At 45.3% G+C, this 18,267-nt stretch overlaps 1 protein-coding gene across 2 annotated transcripts in view; it reads left to right on the plus strand.

Moving 5' to 3' along the window:
- The first annotated feature begins 1,030 nt into the window (after positions 1 to 1,030).
- Positions 1,031 to 18,267, plus strand: part of SUSD6 (sushi domain containing 6) — an 84,658-nt gene continuing 67,421 nt past the window's right edge. Inside the window, exon 1 of one of the 2 annotated variants that reach the window (XM_072963299.1) lies at positions 1,031 to 1,329. The gene's annotated coding sequence lies outside the window, so the exon portion shown is untranslated. Of the gene's footprint in view, positions 1,330 to 1,573; positions 1,724 to 18,267 lie in introns of those variants that run through there. The other variant, XM_072963301.1, reaches the window with a different exon arrangement.

The following is an 18,267-nucleotide window of genomic DNA, read 5'->3' on the forward strand; positions in this document are numbered from 1 at the left end:
GGCACCTGTGACGAGAGCCTGCTCCACCCAAGCTGCAGCTGAGGCTGAAGTCTCTGAGTCCAAGCACAGACTCGTACTGATTCTCCAATAGGAACGCCTCAGTGTTTATTGAGTGCCTCTGAGACAGGCACTGTTCAAGGTCCTGGGGCACAAAGATGAAAAAAAGTCACAACCATTGTCATCAAGGGGTTAAAAGCCCTATAAACACATAGAGAGGGCTTATCTCCTAGGGCCCCAGTGAGACCACCAATCGTTGTAGCTATAAAATACACACACTGCTTACATAGTATATGTTGGAAAAATAGCCCCAGGAGGAAAGGCGCAGGATGGTAAATAAAGCTAGAAGTGTGTCGGGCTTCTAGCCCAGACTCTGCCAGTCCTTACTCTGAACTTCAGTTTTCTGAACCTTGAGGTCCGTTGCGTGCTTTTAGTATGCTGAGAAATAACTTTGGAATGCTTGTTAAAATAGATTCTAGAGCCCGATCCTAGCTTTTTTGAATCAGAATGGCTCGACAGGGGACCCCAAATCTGCATTTACCCCGGGGGGTAATTCTGAGGTCGACAGGCTTCGCACCATAGTTAGAGAAGTACTGCTTAATGGAGATAATGACCAGCTTCAGCGACAGGCCTGGGAAGGATTTAGGTGCTAAGAAGGCAACATGAATAAAACCGTCTTGTCAACTGGAGAGCAAACCAATTCTTTGCAAATAACAGTAATCCAATTATCCAAATAATATCCAAAAAATCCAAATGATAACACTAATAATAGTAGTAAAACAACTAGAGAGCGCACCGCAGAGGCGTCGCAGTCTGAGTCCGTACGCAGCACAATTGGTGTGACTGTTCCTTTAAGAGCCCCCCCACCCCATCTCTCCTCCCCCGGGGCGTGCAGGCGGGCAGGCCGCGCGTGCGTTCTGGCAGCCGTCGACCGGCAGGGCCTCCCAGCGGGGCGGTCCCTGCGCCGCGACGCCGGCGCTTGTTGCGTGCGCGCCTGGCCCCGCCCCTCGCCCGCCCCTTCCCCGCCCCTTCCCTCTCCCCTTCCGCGGGCCTCCCCCGCCCGCTCGGTACAGCTGGGTTAGTGACGCGGGCACTGCTGCCGCCGACGCCGTCGCTTTCCATTCTCCTAAGCCGGCGACAGCCTCGTTCCCTGCCTCCCGCCTCCTCCTCCCGCAGCGTCGGCCAGCGTCGGCCAGCGCCAGCCAGACAGGGGCACGCAGGGTCTCGGCTAGACCCAAGAGGGCTGCGGGCGCGCGCAGGCGGCGGAGCGGATCCCGGCGCCGCGGAAACAGCGAGCGCCTCCCTCCCGGAGGTCGCCGCGCTGTTCCCCGGGTGAGTTGTCACAGCGGCCGGGGGGCGGCGGGGCCGGGCATTGTGTCACTGGCGCGCCCGGCCGGCTGTCAGAGGCGCGGGGCCGGCGCGCACCGCCGGAGAGGGACGCTGGGGAGCCGGGGCTGGCCGCCTGGCGTCGACTTCTCTCCGCGCTCCCCGCGCCGGCTCCACTATCACCCCGACGCCCGGTGGCGAATCCTGCGCCAGCGTGGGCCGGGAGGGCGGCGGGGTGGGCTGTGCCGGGGCCGGGAGGAGGACCAAACGGCCGGTTTGCGGCCGGGAGCGTGGTGGCCGGGATCGGGGCGCGCCACCTGGGCCTCGCCGGGCGTGCGGGGTCGCGCTCCCGCCGGGAGAGCAGGGTGGAAGCCACACTTTACAGGTCGCTGGAGAGGAGGTAGGCAGAGGCTGTCTTTCTTTATTAGTTACCATTTCCCCCTCAAGCCGACAGAGGCTGCGGGTCCTGCGTAGGGGGCAGGATTGACTTGGCGACGGTTGACTTCCGAGGACACCTTGGAGCCCGGGTGTGCGAGCACCGGAGCTTTCTGGAGCCCCTTGCGCCGGTTCTGGATTTTAATCTCAAAAACTTTTCTTATTATCCGGGCTGAGACGCACCGAAACCACTTCCTGTTTGTGTATGTAGATTTTTTCTTTTTGCTTCTGGTTTTTAGAGACTCCAAAGATTGGTGTAGGTCTGACCCTCCTACAGGGTTGTGACCGTGGGGCTCCTGAAGTGGAAAAAGTTACCTGTAACGAGGTCCGTTTAGGGGGACCGTAAGACCCAGAAGAAAAGCGTCAAAAACAAGGCTTTGGCTGATACGAGGAAAGTTCACGTCTTGGCCAAGAGGCCTGATGCTGCTGTTTCCATCGACTGGCCCCTCATTGGCAGGCGGCTCGCTGGGCTCTGTTGCTCTTGCTAACTGGCCTAGTGTGTGCCCGGTACAGGAGTGCAGTAAAACTACTCAATTCATTTAAACTCCCTTTCTCCATCTACAGAGATGGCAAGTGTGTCTTTCCATCCTTTGCACTGGTTGATTTAATTCTTGCTCTTTTCACTGTTCTAATTTAAAATATACGTATGAATGGTGTGAATTCATACACACACCTTTTCTGTTTTGGGAATTCCACACCCAAATTATCGCTGTTGAGTGGAGGCTAGTAGAGACATGTGCTTGGCACTGAGTTTTGATTTTTGGGGCTTTACATTTTTAGATAGATGCATATTCAGCCAGAAATGAAAATTTTTACAGAGTTGGATGGGGGAGTTTGTCTGCTTTCGCCTCAGTAAAGGAGGTATTTACCAAGACAAAAGTAATAGCAATAGAGAAGTTCCTGAGGAGGTACTGTGAACTGACCTTTGTCCCAAGAGCTTTACTTTCTTGATCTCATTTAATAAACAATAAACTTTCATGATACATATTGTCATTATTACCATTTTTTTCAGGTGGGACCAAAGCCAAACAAATTAAATAACTAGCCCAAGGTCACAAAGATAGCTCATGGGAGAGCCCACACTCATAACTACTAGATTATACTGTTGATTTCTAGTTTACTTACCGTTTTTGGTGAAATTGAAATGGGAGTCTTTCTAGAACCTACTTCTTCAGGCTGTTTCTCAGATAATGTGTATTCTTATCTCTTTCCCTAGGGGACACATTTATGGTACATTTGCACAACATTTGTGCATTCATCCTTTTATTCAGTAGTAGTAAGTATGTGATACAGAACGTATGCCAGGCCATGTGTTAGGTATTGGGGTTACGGCAATCAGTAAGACAGAGCCCAGCCATATTCTTATGGAAGTTCACAGTCTTTAAGTCAATTTATTTTGATTTATATTGTTAATTTTCATTGGTGGTTGTTTGCTGCTTAAGGAACTTTTGCCCAATGTGTTAGAGGGCGATACTGGCAATGAGGTCTGATAGATAGGACCTCTGTCCACAGAGTGACTTTTTGGATACTGTAGTAGAAAAGACATATGAAACAAATCCTCAGGTACAGCTTGACAGGGACAGGCCCCTTGGTGCTCAGAGTAGGGCCCTGCTCTGCCCTGCAGCGTTTAAACCCTGAGAGCAAACCCATTGTCAAGTGGCAGAGTTCAGTGTATTTGTTGAGGCCTGCCTTCTCAAAACTTAGAATTTGGGCAGATAGAAGAGGAAGGAAGGTAGAATGAGGTGTTAGAGACGCAGCTGGCAGATGAAGAGACTTTAGCACTTTGGCTTCCTGGCAGGTCTCGGTCATGTGTTGGTTGAACTTGTGCTCTTATGTAATGGTGCATCTCCTGGCAGGGGATTTCCTTTCTTGCTGTTGCCAGGGCAGCAATTCCTATAGCTACCCTCCCCCTCCACACAGACACACACGTACCCTTCAAAGGGAACAATTCACCTGGCTTTTTAAAAGTAAGAAATTATTTCAAGTTTATTGCCTTGGCGTTGTTTCACTCCCTCCAAGCTTTTCCATCCTCTAGAAAAGAAAACTTGCCTTATGTTTTAAATCTTTTTCTTGTACTCCTTTTTGATATCCTGACTTCTGACAACCAGGAGATAACTACTGGTATCTATCTGTGGCCTCAAAGAATTACAGTGTCTTTAAAAAAATTAATGAGTGACATACTCTTCCTCATTTCTGAACCAAAATAGGTGACTGGGGAGAATGTCTCTAGCAGAGAGCCGCTTGCAGGCAGAGAAGGGAGGCCAGAGAGCAAACATGCTCCCAGTTCGCTGAGAGGCAGCAACAGGGATGCGATGCCCCCTTGGAGGCCTGGATGTCCGCAGATCCACTCTGCCCAGTTGTGTAATTGCCATGTATGAAGCATCTTACTGAACTCCTGAATTGACATGTGATCTCCTAGCTGACAAGCAGATGCGTTTTCCCTCTTCTGTCTGCCTAGACAGCAGGGAAGTCTTGTGTAGAGGGCATTCCTTCAGGCAGTAGGGGCAAGATGAGAAGGAACAAATCGAGGAGGAAGCCCGGTGCCTTTTTTTTTTTTTTAACTTTGAAAGCAAATATTGCTATGGTACACACTTGAATGTTAAGGATTGGGACACTTGGGTTAAGGGTAAGCATTGAGACAAATGCCTGTATGATAATAGAGACTTTTTCTCCTGGTTTCTTCTAAAGATGGCTTCAATCTGGGGGCCAGCCACATTTCCTACCATGATGAGATTTCATTTAATAGAATGGCTTTTTGAAAAAGTAATATTCTTTATATGTACTTAACTTTGGGGGTGGTAATTAGGTTTTTAATCAATCAATCAATTAATTAATTAATTTTAATGGAGGCACTGGGGATTGAATCCAGGACCTCATGAATGCTAAGCATGCACTGTACTACCACTGAGCTATATACCCTCTCCCTGCTAAAAAATTAATATTCTTAAGTTATATTGCCATATTTCAGGAAGCTTGGAAATTGGAGCAGCAAGAAATAATGCCTGTAGTGTGGTAAGGCTGTTTCCCTATTGGTGAGAATGAAGGAGGCAGCTTGAAGTTGGGGCTGGGGGTTTGTGATGGATATTTGAAGCTGCTAACAGCTGTGGATCTGAGATCAGTGAAGCAATTTCAAGATAACATTGAGTATCAAGATCTGTTCACTCCTGCCCTGGATTGTATTCAAGGCAACAACCATTGTTCCCTTAGATGGCTGTAGGTTCAAGTGTCTCCATGTGAAACCTTTATCTGAAAAAATAGAGGTGCTGGGGAAAGAGGCACCTCTTCGAAGGGTTAGGTTTTAGTGGCAGAGCCTGCCAGGCGCCTGTGGGTGTTTCCTTTTTCTTGTGCTCACTTGTGTCTGTGATGGTGTCCGTTTTCTTCCCCTTTTAGTTCTTTGGCCTAGAAACCAGCAGGATTCCTCTGTTTGCTCTCTCACCCTCTGGCTCTTGCCTGAGCGTGGAAGTCTCCACTCTGTTGGTAGACCTCGTCCTGGTGCCGAGCTGGGTCACTGCAGCTATGAAAGGCCACCTGTGCTGCCGGCAGGGTTAGGGGACAGTTGAGTCTCTGTGAAGGTACTGATAATAGCAACAGCAGAAAATGCAGCGACTGTAGTGAGAACTGAACGGGTTTCACAGATGCTGGTGTTGCCTGTGATGTCTTCTCCCTCCCTGGCTCTTACATCTCAGAAAAGGAAAATAGCCACCCTTGAAGCATCTGAAGGCTGCATGCCAAGAATTTATGCAGTACTCCAGAAACAGGATATTATTGAAGCATTTTTCTCAAGCAGAAACAGATGTAGTTCCCTGTTACTGTCGCCAGTGTTAGTAGATCCTTTAGATTACCTGATAGCAGTGTGCCCTTAAACGTACTTCCCCACCGCCCCCTGACACATATGCAAGTATTAGCCTTTTTTTTTTTTTTTTTTTTGGCAGACCCCTGTTGCTTGATTAGGGGAAAGTTAGCCTGGGACTCCTGATGACTGATGATAGTAATCGGTTCCCAGTCAGTTTGCAGACAGCAGAGGTGGTGCTGACAATTCTTTATTACTCAAAGAGGATCTTCTGTGGTGAACAATTAAATGACTCAGGGTTCTTTCTTCCTGTAGTTGGAGATTGGACATAAAACCTCAGAGAAGACACAACAAATAGGGACTTTTTCCCAGCCTCACCTTTCTTTCTATCCCTTTTTAAGGAGGGGGAAATTCTGATCTTTCCAGATCCAGCCTCCTGCCAGCAGTGACTTGCCTTCACCCACAGTTTAAAAGTAGAGTGTGAATTGCCCTGTGTGTAGACTCTCCTTGCTGAAATTTTGGCTAGACTAGGTTTTGGCTTCTGAAAAAGCCAGGAAAATGAAACTGGCTTCTTGGAATGGGATAGGAGGAGTGTTTATCCCATTCTTCCTTCTTTGGGTTGTTCTAAGTTGATATCAGTAAACTAAGTGGATAGAAGTTTAAAAAAGGGAACTTGAAAAAGAGAACAAGATGGTTTTGCTTGTTTTGCATTTTAAGTTATAATGAAAGCAAACTGAGAAGACTGAGGGGTTTTTTTTGTTGTTGTTGGCAATACACTGGTACAAGATTACAGAAAGCTTGGAAAATAGAGTGGGGAAAAGTCACTTTGATTCTACCATCCTAACACAAACATCATTTCCATGTATTCTTTTTCTTTTTAGTTGATAATCCCTGTACATTCAATTTTGTATTTTTTTTTCATTTAACATTATAACATAAACACTTCCTATAATGACATAGAGCTTTAAAAATTATGTTTAGTGACTTTACAGTATTCCGTCAGCTGTAATTTAAATACTCTCTCACACATCTAGATTATTTCTAAGTTTGCTCAAGGAGTTTTGGGAGGGTGGTTTTATTTTGTCATATTACATGTTTTTCTAAACAGCTTTATTGAGACATCATTTTTATATTATAAAGTTTACCCATTTAAAGTGTACAGTTCAATGGATTTTAGTATATTTATAGAGTTGTCCAGCCATCACCACAGTCTAATCTAATCTTAGAACATTTTCATCACTCCAGAAAGAAACTATTAGTAGTCACTCCTGATTCTTCTATGATCCCCCTAGCCCATGGGCATCACTAATCCCCTCTCTATAGTTTACCTATTTGGACATTTCGTATGAATGGAATCACTTATACAATATGTGGTCTTTAGTGATTGGCTTCTTTCACTTAGCATAATGTTGAGATTTACCCATGTTGTAGCAAATATCAGTACTTCATTCAGCTTTATTGCTGAATAATATGTTGAGATATACCATATTTTATTTATCCATCCATCAGCTGATGAACGTTTGGGTTCTGTTTTTTGGTTATTATGAATTATGTTACTGTGCACCCATGGGTTTTGTGTAGACATACATTTTTAATTTCTCAGGGAGATATTTCAAAAGCTGAGTCCATATTTCTACTTCAGAATTCACATTCTGCTGGCTTATGTAGTTTGTCTGGGTAAGAACAATGTAGCCAAATCTCTTGGTCCTATGGTGTTGAAGATATTGCCCTGCATTAAGGAAAAATGCTACGAAAAGAAAAAGAAAAAGAAAAAACAACAAATCATGTGTTTATGAAGTTGGAATTTTCTAATAGTATTGTTTCCAAATCTTTGGTGCAGAACTTTAAATAGTAGTGAGGGTTGACAGATGCAGTAGTGCCTAAATTAGTGCACAGGTACTGCTACTTGAAAAAAAAAAAAGAGGGTTTTCAGTGAAGCCTCAGTTCTAAATTGCATCCTTGTGTCTTTTAGAGAGAACATTACCAGGAACTCCACAGAGCCTTCCTTATCAAGTGTAATTTATAAGTTCTCAGAAGTTCCTTTTCCTTATAAAAAATTCCTTGTGGGGGTTCTATACATCTGCTTGGAGGCTACTGCTAGACAGGGGAGTGGAATGCTTACTGGATAGACAGCCAGCCGGGGGGGGGGCTGCGAGTGTGGTTTAAGCGTAGGTCTGAGAAAGAATGCTCTTTAGAACAGCTCTTACAGGCTCTTACTGGTGGACCTTAGTTGCACTCGAGGTTAAAAATACAGATCACGCCAGACACAAAGAGGAACAGATGGTGCTGCTGGGCGTGTCATTTCCTCTACAGTATCTACCCCTGGGTGGTTTTACATCATAGCAGCCATAGTACTGAAATAGTGCAATGCCTCCTTTCACTCTTGTCCTCATTGAACTCCTGGCATTCATGATCAATAACTGGTCTTGCTTTTCTTTCTCCTAGATCCCCACCAAAAGTGCTTGAGAGTGTGTATTTGCCAGCCATGTAATTTTTCATCAGAGGTTTCAGTATGGTTCTACCTCTGCAGAGCACATGCCCTTTGTCCAACAAGCCTGACAAAAACTAGGAACTGGAACCATCTTCTCTTGTACCTGTTTTAGGTTCCTGTACCTGGAGGCAAGCCCAAGGACCACTCTTTCCAGAAGCTCCCCACCATGTGTAAATGTGTGTGAATTCAGCCATAACTTCCCTGCCACTATTTACTGTTCCCAAGTCCTAGGAGTCTTGAAAGGCTGAGTGAGGAGACAAGACTCTGATCTGAAGATCTGAATGCTTGATGATAGTATCCAGGTATTACCAAAGCTGCTTGCACAGCAAACCACGTATGTGAAAGAGGGAGCTTATGAGATGCTAGAGTTGGAAGAATGGGCCCTCGGGGATGGTCTCATTTTACCTCCTCACTTTACAGAATGGAAAAATGGGAAATGGTTGTTTGCTCAGAGCTGATTTCCCTGAGTGGCGACAGGGCCAGCGGAGAAGCCAGGGCTCCAGATTCTGCATCTAGTGCTTTTTCTATCCTCGTGTGATCAACTTCTCCTCTGGCCCTGTTCCAGGAAAGGAGATTGGAGCCCAGAAGGGTATGTGGTTCATTTCGTTAGGAACAAATTCATATCCCTTCTGTGATTGTGGTTTTGAGTCTAATAGTGAAATTATGAAGGAGAAAGAGTCTTTAAATTCAGTTTTTCTGAGGAAGAACTGGTTTTAAAACGGGAGTTGTTCTGAGGCTGAGCTTGTTTAACTCTTTTATCTCTGTGCTGTGCTTCCTTGCAATTTAGAAAACACCATCTGTCTCCAGGCCGATGGGATGTGTTCTCTGAACATTTCCCCCATGGGTCCTGCTTGCCCAGGTGGGCCAGTGGCAGGTGCTGGTGGCATCCTAGATGTAGTCAGTTGCCCACTGTGTGGGAACATGCTGTCAGGGAGGGCTGACAGCCCCTCCCTTTCACCCCATTAGCAGACCAAAGCCCTTCACAACTGTGGTTCTGATTTCCTCAGGTTTATTTTATGTGGGATCAGCCACCCATCCAAATGCAGTGTGAACACACATCTCTGTGTCTCTAACCAGCCAGGAAGGAAACAGACTTCTTGGGTTGAGCATATATGCTTGCTTTCTCCATCCTGGAAATTCAGTGAGCAGTTTGCGTTCAGTGGGTGCTGCTTTCAGTTGGCATGCTCAGGACATTTCTAGAGAATTAACAAATGGTATTGGCCAGTCCACACCTTTATCAATCCTTGCTTCTCATCCACCCCCAGGTAAAAACTCTGCCATGGGGAGGCCATCTACCTCATTTCAGTCCTGTGGGGATTTTATTTGTTACACAACAGGATGGCAAGAAAAACAGGCTCTGGGTTTCATAAGGTTTCATCGGTCCATCTTATTTTCCCCTTTACATGCACCTTCAAGTCATTATAATCTGTGAGCTGAAAATCTGGTTGGGCTGTGACATCGGGCTGGTGGGAGGTGAGTAGATGGTTGCTGCAGAAACTGAAAGGAAGGAAGTAAATCAAGTCATTTATTTGGCAGGTATTTAGTGAATGCTGGTGGTTGTTCAGTCCTAGGTAACAGTTGTGAACAAAGAACAAAATGGACACAACACTTGCCCTTGTAAAGTCAACAGTCTGGGGGCATACCCATGTGTTATTTAATTTGAGAGCAGCCGTGGAGGAATCTGTTGTGCAAAGCTGGCTTTCAGCTTGGCTTTTCTGAAGGAGTGGCTCTGGTTTTTTCAGGGACACTTGTGCTCCAGACCAGCAGTCTCCCTGGAAGGGAGGAAGGCTTGAAAAATATCCTTGGAGAATTCCTCCTGACTTCTCTAGCAGGAGAGCAAGTTGCCTTTCTCTGCAGTGAGCTAGGTCTAGGAGTTTCGTCTCATCTGAGAATTCCTGTTTTCTGGCTTTGTGTAATCAATCAATTTTTAATGTGGGAATATTTTCTGACCCTGAAATATCTTTTTTTTTTTCTTTTAGTTTTGAGAGAATGAGATGTGGGTCAACAGTGAGAAATAGGGAGAAGGGAAATAGATAGGATCAGTGGTGTGAATTTCCTTCAAGCCTCAATTTTAGTAGTTTGTGTGTGTGTGTGTGTGTGTGTGTAATTAGGTTCATTTATTTACTTTTAGTAGTGGTACTGGGGACTGAACACAGGACCTCATGCATGCCCAGCATGCGCTTTACCACTTGAGCTATACCCTCTCCCAAACCTCAATTTTAGATATGTTAATTTGTGGTATATCTTTTCCTGGTGTATCTGTGGCTTTATAACTTGCTAGGGACAATAAAGGACCTGGTACACCACTGGCAAAAATAAGGCCCCCAGTAAACACACATCCTCGTATGTCTTAACCTCTGTGGGAAGCCATCTCTGTGTAGGCTCAGGTTCTAGGCTGAGATTGGAAGTTTCCTGAGGTCAGTGACTGTCTCATCCACTTCTTTGTACTCAGCTCCTGGTAGTTGGTAAGTGATTGACTAGGTATAGAGGGTTAAAGTAAAAAGGGTGAAAGGGCAAGGTGACTGAGGTCATGAGCCTTGATGACAAGGAATGAAAGAGTGGTATTATTGATGAAATTCTAAAGAGGACATTTGGAGGGAGGCCTGGTTTGAGTGAAAAACAAATATAAACAAGGTGATAAAAGGTTGTTAGCACGAAGTTCACTCTGATGGGTGGCAGGAAAAGAAATACAGCTGAGGAACCATGGAGGTGGGAGGAGGAGAAAGAGAAGGTGTTGGCTGTTGTCCAAAATGTTTTAGTATTTATATATATACGTATATATATATATATATAGTATTATAAAACATGTTGTCTACTGTGAATCGTGTTGCAGGAAAGGAAGTAGTTAACACAGGATGGCTTGTTTCTGTTTGTTCTCCAGAACTGAGCTCTTTTAGGGGCAGTTCTTTTACTTCTGAAATTATAAAATGTAATTGTGTGGGTCATCTTCTTTAAAGGTCTGTGCATGCTTTTGAGAAATCACATCTTTAAAAGAAGGGCTGCTCTCTGCACATGCTGACTGCTTTTCTTGGGATGTATGTGAGCAATAGCAAATGAACAGATTTCAGAGCCTTTGGTGTTGGTAAAACTTTCTGTGGATGGTAACAAGTAGGTATTTTTCAAACAGCTCATCTGAACTCATTTATTAATTGAACAAGTATTGAAGGCTCTTTCCCTTATAATCATTTTCCCACTGGAATTCTTTGCAACATGCAGCCCAGCAAAGGTTTTGAATTGTTCTCCAGTGTTTTGGTTAGTGTTTTCTCCTCATAGATTTCAAGCCCCTTGAGGAGAGAAGGGCTAGTTTAAGTTTCCTCTTTGTTTCCTTATTCAGGTTGGGCTTTCATATTAATAGCAACAAAGATTTCCTCATTTCACAAAGTGCTTTCACATAAGAAATTAGATAGTACTGTGAGTAAGGTTTCAGTCCTATTTTACAAATGAGAAAGTCAAGGCCTTTGGTAACCAGGAGACATTTAGCATTCACTGTGCTTGTATGTAGTGGCACTGAGTCAGCTGGGGCTCGCGCTGAATCAAATATTGGTATCTCATGCTGGGAAATACAAAAACTCCTGGAATTGCAGACCTGATAGATTTTAACTTGTAATGGAAAGCAATATAACAACCCTCATTCCTCACCTGCATCTCAGCATAGGTGCTCTCAAGGTCAGTATGTCAGTGCGTCTTTGTGTACTGATGGGACAAAGATATGAACATGTACGTAAGCTGAAAGGGCGACCTTCATCTCCTAACTAAGGAAAAGCATTTCCGTATAGTCTGAGAGGCTTTTATTTTTGGAGGAAGAGGAAGGCAACAGGGGCAAGCCCTGGTATGCAGAAACCCATGCAGTTTTTGGGTTATTAGAGGGTCCATTTGAAGGAGTGGATAAGCCAGAGCAAAAATTCTAAGTTCCTTGGGTTCTAAGGACTCTGTGATGGGGATTTTGAGAGCTCTGCAGGCTTATTCTGTGTCAGGCATTGTTGCAGTTTTGTTCTGTCTGTTTGCAGGTGTGTTCTGACTATAGGTACCAAGTGTGAGTCCAGGGCCTCCTTGAGATGCCTTCATGCTGTTTCTAAAGGGGGATTGTCTTTGCTTCAGAACTCCTAAGGGCTCCTTCCTTTTTTGCTGACACAGAGACCCATGGTCTCCTGTAGGTGAGGCTTAACTCCCTCTTCCCCACTGTCCTGCCCTTTCAGAGGCAGAAGATGAGCCTGTGCAGGCAGTGAGGAGGTTAGAGGTGAAGGTCCTGCCCCACCCAGAACAGCTTAGATTTGAAAAACATAAAGCAGTGCTAATGTTCCTGGGGCAGAGTGTGCTCAGAAAGCTGTGTCTGTTTTTTCCATTTGGTTGGGAAAGTGGAGGAGTAAGACTGGCTGTGGGCCAGGCATAGTTTCCCTTTCCTATGGTGAATGAAAATGGATGATTGTTTGGAGGAGTGGGTACTGAGTGGGAGGCAGTGGAGGATAGCGGGCCTCGGAATCAGACTCACCCTGCTATCCGCCTCAGCTCGGCCACTTACCAGCTGTGTGAACTCTCAGACCTTCAGTTTTATCACTGGTAAAATGGAGAAGATAACGTTGCCACTACCTATCTCTAGATAGATAGCTACCAGAATATTAATGATTACCTAGGGTGATGAAGAGTAATAGGAAATTATAACTTCTTAAACTTTATTTTGGTGTCATTTGAACGTTAACTATTGGCATGTATATCTTAAATAATTAAAATTATGTTGAAGAGTTACCCCTCATGAGATTGTTATGAAAATCAGAGTGGGATATTTAAAAACACTAGGTACAGTGTCTGACAACTAAAAGGTACTCAAATGGCAGTTTATTTGGGGAAGAAGTGATATTAATTAGTGGTTGACCCTTGCCTTTGTAGTGTTAGGTTTCCCGTCTGGCTGTTTACTTTGGGTAAGTCTGTTAAGCCCCAGTTCTTCAACTGAAGATGGGTGTTGACAGTGGTAGCTACCACACATGGGGGTTGGAGGAGACGAGTACAGCAGCTAGCTTGGTGCCTGGCACATAGTAAGCACTCAGGACATATTATCTGTCATCAGCTGTTAACATCTTGGCTATGCTGAAAGTGAGGTGGGAGTGATGTCCTCTTCATGGGTACAGAATGTGAGGCACAGGGTGGTCTAGGACATGTGTCCTGTCTTAAGGCCAAATGCTGAGTTAGCAGAAATGACGGTGCTGATGCTCGTCTGGCCTGTCGGCTGGGTCGCAAACCAGGGAGCTCTCCCAGGTGGACAGACACAAAGTGCCATCCAGGGCTGTGGATGAGAAACACGCTGCTGGTCTGGACAGCGGGGGTTATCGAGGGTCAGTTTGTCCTAGAGCAGGAGAGGTCAGTCTAGGAGCACATCCTTTCTCTGCTTTCCGGGGCAGATGGACTGCGTCCGGAATGACAGAAGGGAGGGGCTTGTTTCCTCTCGCTTTTCATTCTCGTCCCCCTGGCTTGGCAGGTGGTGGAGTCCTGACCACTGCCCTGTTGTAGCTTCCGTTTTCTCAGCTCCTGCAGTCTGGCCTTCTGTGTGAAACTACCCTGCTGCTGGAGTCCTCGCTGACAGCCTCCTGGCCCCAGTCTGCTCCTCATCTCCTTTGACAAGGCGCATATGAGGATGCTCAGCTTCTCCAGGGGAGGCCTCTCTCCACACCCGTTTGTTGCTGCCCATGACTTGCACCTGCTCCTCTGCTGTCTGCCTGTCTGTGGGACCTGAGGGTTGAGTTGAAGCCAGACGTGGTGGGAAATAGGTTTTGAACTTTGCTGTTGGGCTCCAATTCTGTATATTCCCATTTCTGCGAGGAAAGAACCCTGAGTGATTTCTGCCCAGTATTGTTTGCAGAGAGTAAGGGAGTCTGATCCTCAGACTCAGTTGTGGGGCCAGAGGTAACTGTGCCTCAGTTTCTCCCCTTGGATTTGTACAGAACACGTCTCAGCCTGGCCTTGTCATTTCCCTCTTGATCAGACTTTACTACATGTGCCTTGCTCCCTTCTTCACAGGGGTCACGATATACTTACAGTTGGGGAAAAATACAGGCAATGCAGTGTTTAAAGTTTTACCAATCCAGGTTTGCCTAGTGGACTGGAAGGAGTGTGCATGTTTGTGCAGATGGTTGCACTTGATAGTTTTTATCCAGTTTTTCTGCTTCACATGTACCCTTTTCCAAGTTTGCATTTACTGGCTGCTAGCAAACCTTGTGGTCCATTTTCCTTTGGAGTATATCCTTGGTTTGGTGTTGGGTTCACATTTTATGATTAGTTCCCCATCAGAATCTGAAGAGTTTGAGGGGCCTGCTATTGAGGTACCACTTTTCAGTAATTAACACCAAACAAGTCATTGCACCTCTAGACAAGTCTGCACTGACCCCCAGCTTGCTTTCTTTTCCTTAGTAATGGTGACCGGAAGGCCTCCGGGAGGTGCATCCAAGTGCCTTCTGTTGACTTGACAAAAGGAAGATCCTTGAAGGATCTTAAGGACCTCATGGCAAGGACCCTCTTACTCTTAGCTAATCACGAAATGAAACTCTTTGGTGGAGAAGCCGCCCTCCCACCCGCTTTATGAAAGCCCTTCTGAGACACAAGTTGTTCAGGCTGTTTATCATGTCTCTGGCATTTATCTGGTTTTTGAAGATAGACTTGCTTGCATTAATTCTGTTTATAAGGGTGATACCTGGCAGTCTTGGAGGAGATCCTAATAGAAGAACCGAGCTCTGGGTTTACTTCAGGCCTAATCATGATCTGGCAGGAGCAGCTTTAGGGCTCCAGGGAGAGAGGAGTGGCACACTGCTGTGGAGCTATCATCAAGGATGCCACCTTTTGAGAACCAAATGGTGGGCATTTCCTGGCCTATGTGAAGTTGTGCCTGGATCTTATCAGAAATGAACCAGATGGTGTTTCTAGCAAAACTGGCAGATGTTCTTGCTGTCAGAATTAATTTAAAAATTTAAATGTAAATGTGGAATTATGGGAATCTTCCTTTTGCGGTTTTAGTTGAGTGTGAAAGTGCTACCCTTGCTGTACAGAGGCCTTTATTTATCTCTTGGTTCTGGCCAGAAGTGACTCCCAACTCTATCCTCCCATCCCCTCTGGTTACTGTCCTCAGCAGATGAGTCATTTGTGGTGAGGAGATACAAGGTGAGCAGTCCTCTCTTTAGTGTAATTTGAGGGTTGTAGTTGGGGCCATGTACCCAGAAGAGTGCCTCCTACACAGGTAACATTGATGACTAAAATGTTCATCATTCGAGTCACTCCTTTGAGTTGAGACCTTTGGAGTTAGCAGGTATAATACCTAGAAAGAGTGCCTGTATTAGAGTCACAGAGCCCAGAAGAGAAAGAAGAGAACTCCTCTGGGGAGAGGGACCAGGTGGGAAGCAGGGGTGCGCGCTCTGTGCCCGACGCCGTGCTGGGTGCTGCACCTAGGCTTCCCTTCACAGATCGGAAAGCCATGCTCTCAAAAGCTCGCTACTGTAATTTACTATGTGGATCTAACCAAGGTTGGAGTGATTCCAAAGCCTGTATTTTTTTCATGGCAGGTGAAATATATGTGGGTTAGGAAGCCGGGGTGAAGGATGAGATGGTGAGAGACAGAAAACAAATGCCTGGAGAGAAGAGGACAGGGTGAGGACAGCTGTAGTGGAGGGGCGCTAGGGAGTGGATGGTTCTAGGGTGAAGGGTGTAGAAAAGAGAGTTTGGTTAGCAAAAATAATCTGAAATGGAAAAAAAAAAGGGTTATGGTGTCACCTGGACGGGGTGTACTGTTGGATGATGGAAGCTCTTCCCTGAAGGAAGCTCCATGGAGTTTGTTTGGGGTCTGGGGGACCGGGTAGCATCTGTTTCAGGCAGGTGGCAGGTGGGCCCCACAGGAAGCCTTTTAATTCCTGGTATTTATCGACTGGCCTGTGCTCTACTGAAAGACAGCTCCCGTTTCAGTTAGTGAGGCAGCATTATCTGCCTTTGAAACACTGCATTTATGCATCCGCATTTGGCCCAGCAGGAGGGGCTGGGTAATGCCCTGCTATATTATCCTGGTTCCCTGCTGGCTCAGAGGTTGTGCAGGGACAGTCCTGCCATTTCTCTCTAAGTGACCTCTGGCTGCTCTGTCTCCTGCAGTGATGCTCCTTTCCTCTCTTGGAGTCAGGAGTCAGGACTGGGGAAGTTAGTCCTCTTGTCTCTATGTTCAGAGTAGCCAGAAATTCCCTAGAATGATGACTCTGACTTTTTCCCCAGCTCCTTACCATAGGCTGGGGTCGCTCTGTTTATAGCCTGGCCAGCCCTTGCTGTAAACCTTCAGTCCAGCTCAGCATTGGTTTATTGAGACCTGTTGGCATGTGTGTGGGAAGTGGTCTACAGAGATGATGGAGACAGATTTCTGACCCAGTGATGGTGGCTGATAAGCAAACAGCTCAGGAGTAACAGGTCAGGTTAGTTCCTTTCCCTTATAGCAGGACGTGCCCATAAACTTTCAGTCCTATCTAACTTAAATGGTTATTGTATGGGCTTATTGTAGTAATAATGAGACTGCTTCAAAAGTATAGAACTCTAAATTCATGCAGAACCTTCTTAACACTACAAGGTGGAGTCATAATAAAAGATAACATGTATTGAGTGCTTTCTGTGTGCCAGGCACTGTTCTAAGCATTTTATATATATTAGTTTATTTAATCTTCACATCGACTTTGAAGTAGGCTGCTTATATTATACTCATTTTATAGTTGTGAGGATTGATCCCAAAAAAGGATAAAAACACCTTTCTAGAATGGCACAGCTGGTAAGTAGCAGTAGAATGGGCAATCTGAACTCTTGGCTATACCGTGCAGCCTCTGTAAAGATCCTGCAGAAGTCAGAGAATGGGGGGGGGTGTCCCACCTCCAGGGGAGGCAGCAGCCAGGAGACCAGAAGGGAGCAGGGCAAGGTCAGCCTGGTGCCCAAGAAAGCATTAGCGTTTCTGCACAATGTAATCAAATTACCGAAACCGTTTCCGAACTTGGAGCCATCTATCTTGGATAGTAATGCAATTGAAACAGATAATTTAAGCCAAAGAGGAAGGACAGAATTGGTGAACTCACATATGTGGATGGACACTTATTGACTCTAACTAAAACACAAAGAGGCAAAACCTTAAAGCGAGTGCATCTTTATGTAATTTACAAATGGTTGCAAAGGCCCAGGCAACGTGCTTTGTGTTGGAACTTTTAAAAAATACACATTAAAAAAAACCCTCTCAGCCTTTTTCTGTTGAAGTTTCTGTTAAGGCTATCTGAATTTGGTCATTAATATGTAGTGTATCCTTCTTTGGCAGTTATTTTTTCAGAGGAATCAAGCTCATTTTGGGGGGCATCTTCTAGCCGGGTTATTTCAGATACGGAAGATGGGGGGCAGATCTCTTCAGGTGCACATCTGCAAAGAGAGCTTTGGGAGTTAAAGTCTCTGAACTCCTGTTTCCCTCCACTCCATTCTGTCAACAGCTTTCTTAGCATGCGGTGCCTATGACTGAAAGTGATTATCTGTCTCGTTAGCAGTTCAGGGGAATTAGCCATCAACATCTAGTGACCTAGTTCTCAAATCCTGCAGTGGCTTCAGAAGTTTCCTAGAATACCCTGAAGCGGTGTTTCTCAAAGTGTGCTTTAGAACCACCTGATCCACTCTATACCTTAGGGATCCCCTTGTTGGGGCCCTAGAGTCAGTCTTCACTCTGCCTGGGTTCTGAAGTAGAGCTGGGAAGCCAAGTCTAAGCCCACTCAAGAGGGTGCAGAGCTGCAAGCAGCAATGTGAACAATCTTCAAAGCTTCCTGTTTTCTTTTTATAGTGAGTGGGAATTTTGCCTCTTATTCCATAATATATCCAAAGTGATTTTAATATTTAAAATGAATTACCTTATCTAACATGGGATTGCTTTGAACCTCCACCAAGATTATATGCTTTAGGGTCAGACTGCTTAGTTTGTAATCTTGCTCTCATGAATTGCTATCTTTGTGACCTTGGGCAAGTTATTTAACCTCTCTGTGCCTTGTCTTAAAATGGAGATAGTAATAGTTATCTTATCTACCTTTTAAGACTTTTGTGAGGATTAAATCAGGTATTACATGGAAAATGCTTAGATTCATGCACAATGATTAGGCAGTCAAGTTCCTGGTAATGTTAATGATGTTGTTATTTTTGTTTTCCTGAGGTTTCATGTTACTGTGAGTATGACCACCCCAGTTCCAGAGTAGAGTCCTGC

The sequence above is a fragment of the Vicugna pacos genome, chromosome 6, assembly GCF_048564905.1.
Source record: "Vicugna pacos chromosome 6, VicPac4, whole genome shotgun sequence".
NCBI lineage: Eukaryota > Metazoa > Chordata > Mammalia > Artiodactyla > Camelidae > Vicugna > Vicugna pacos.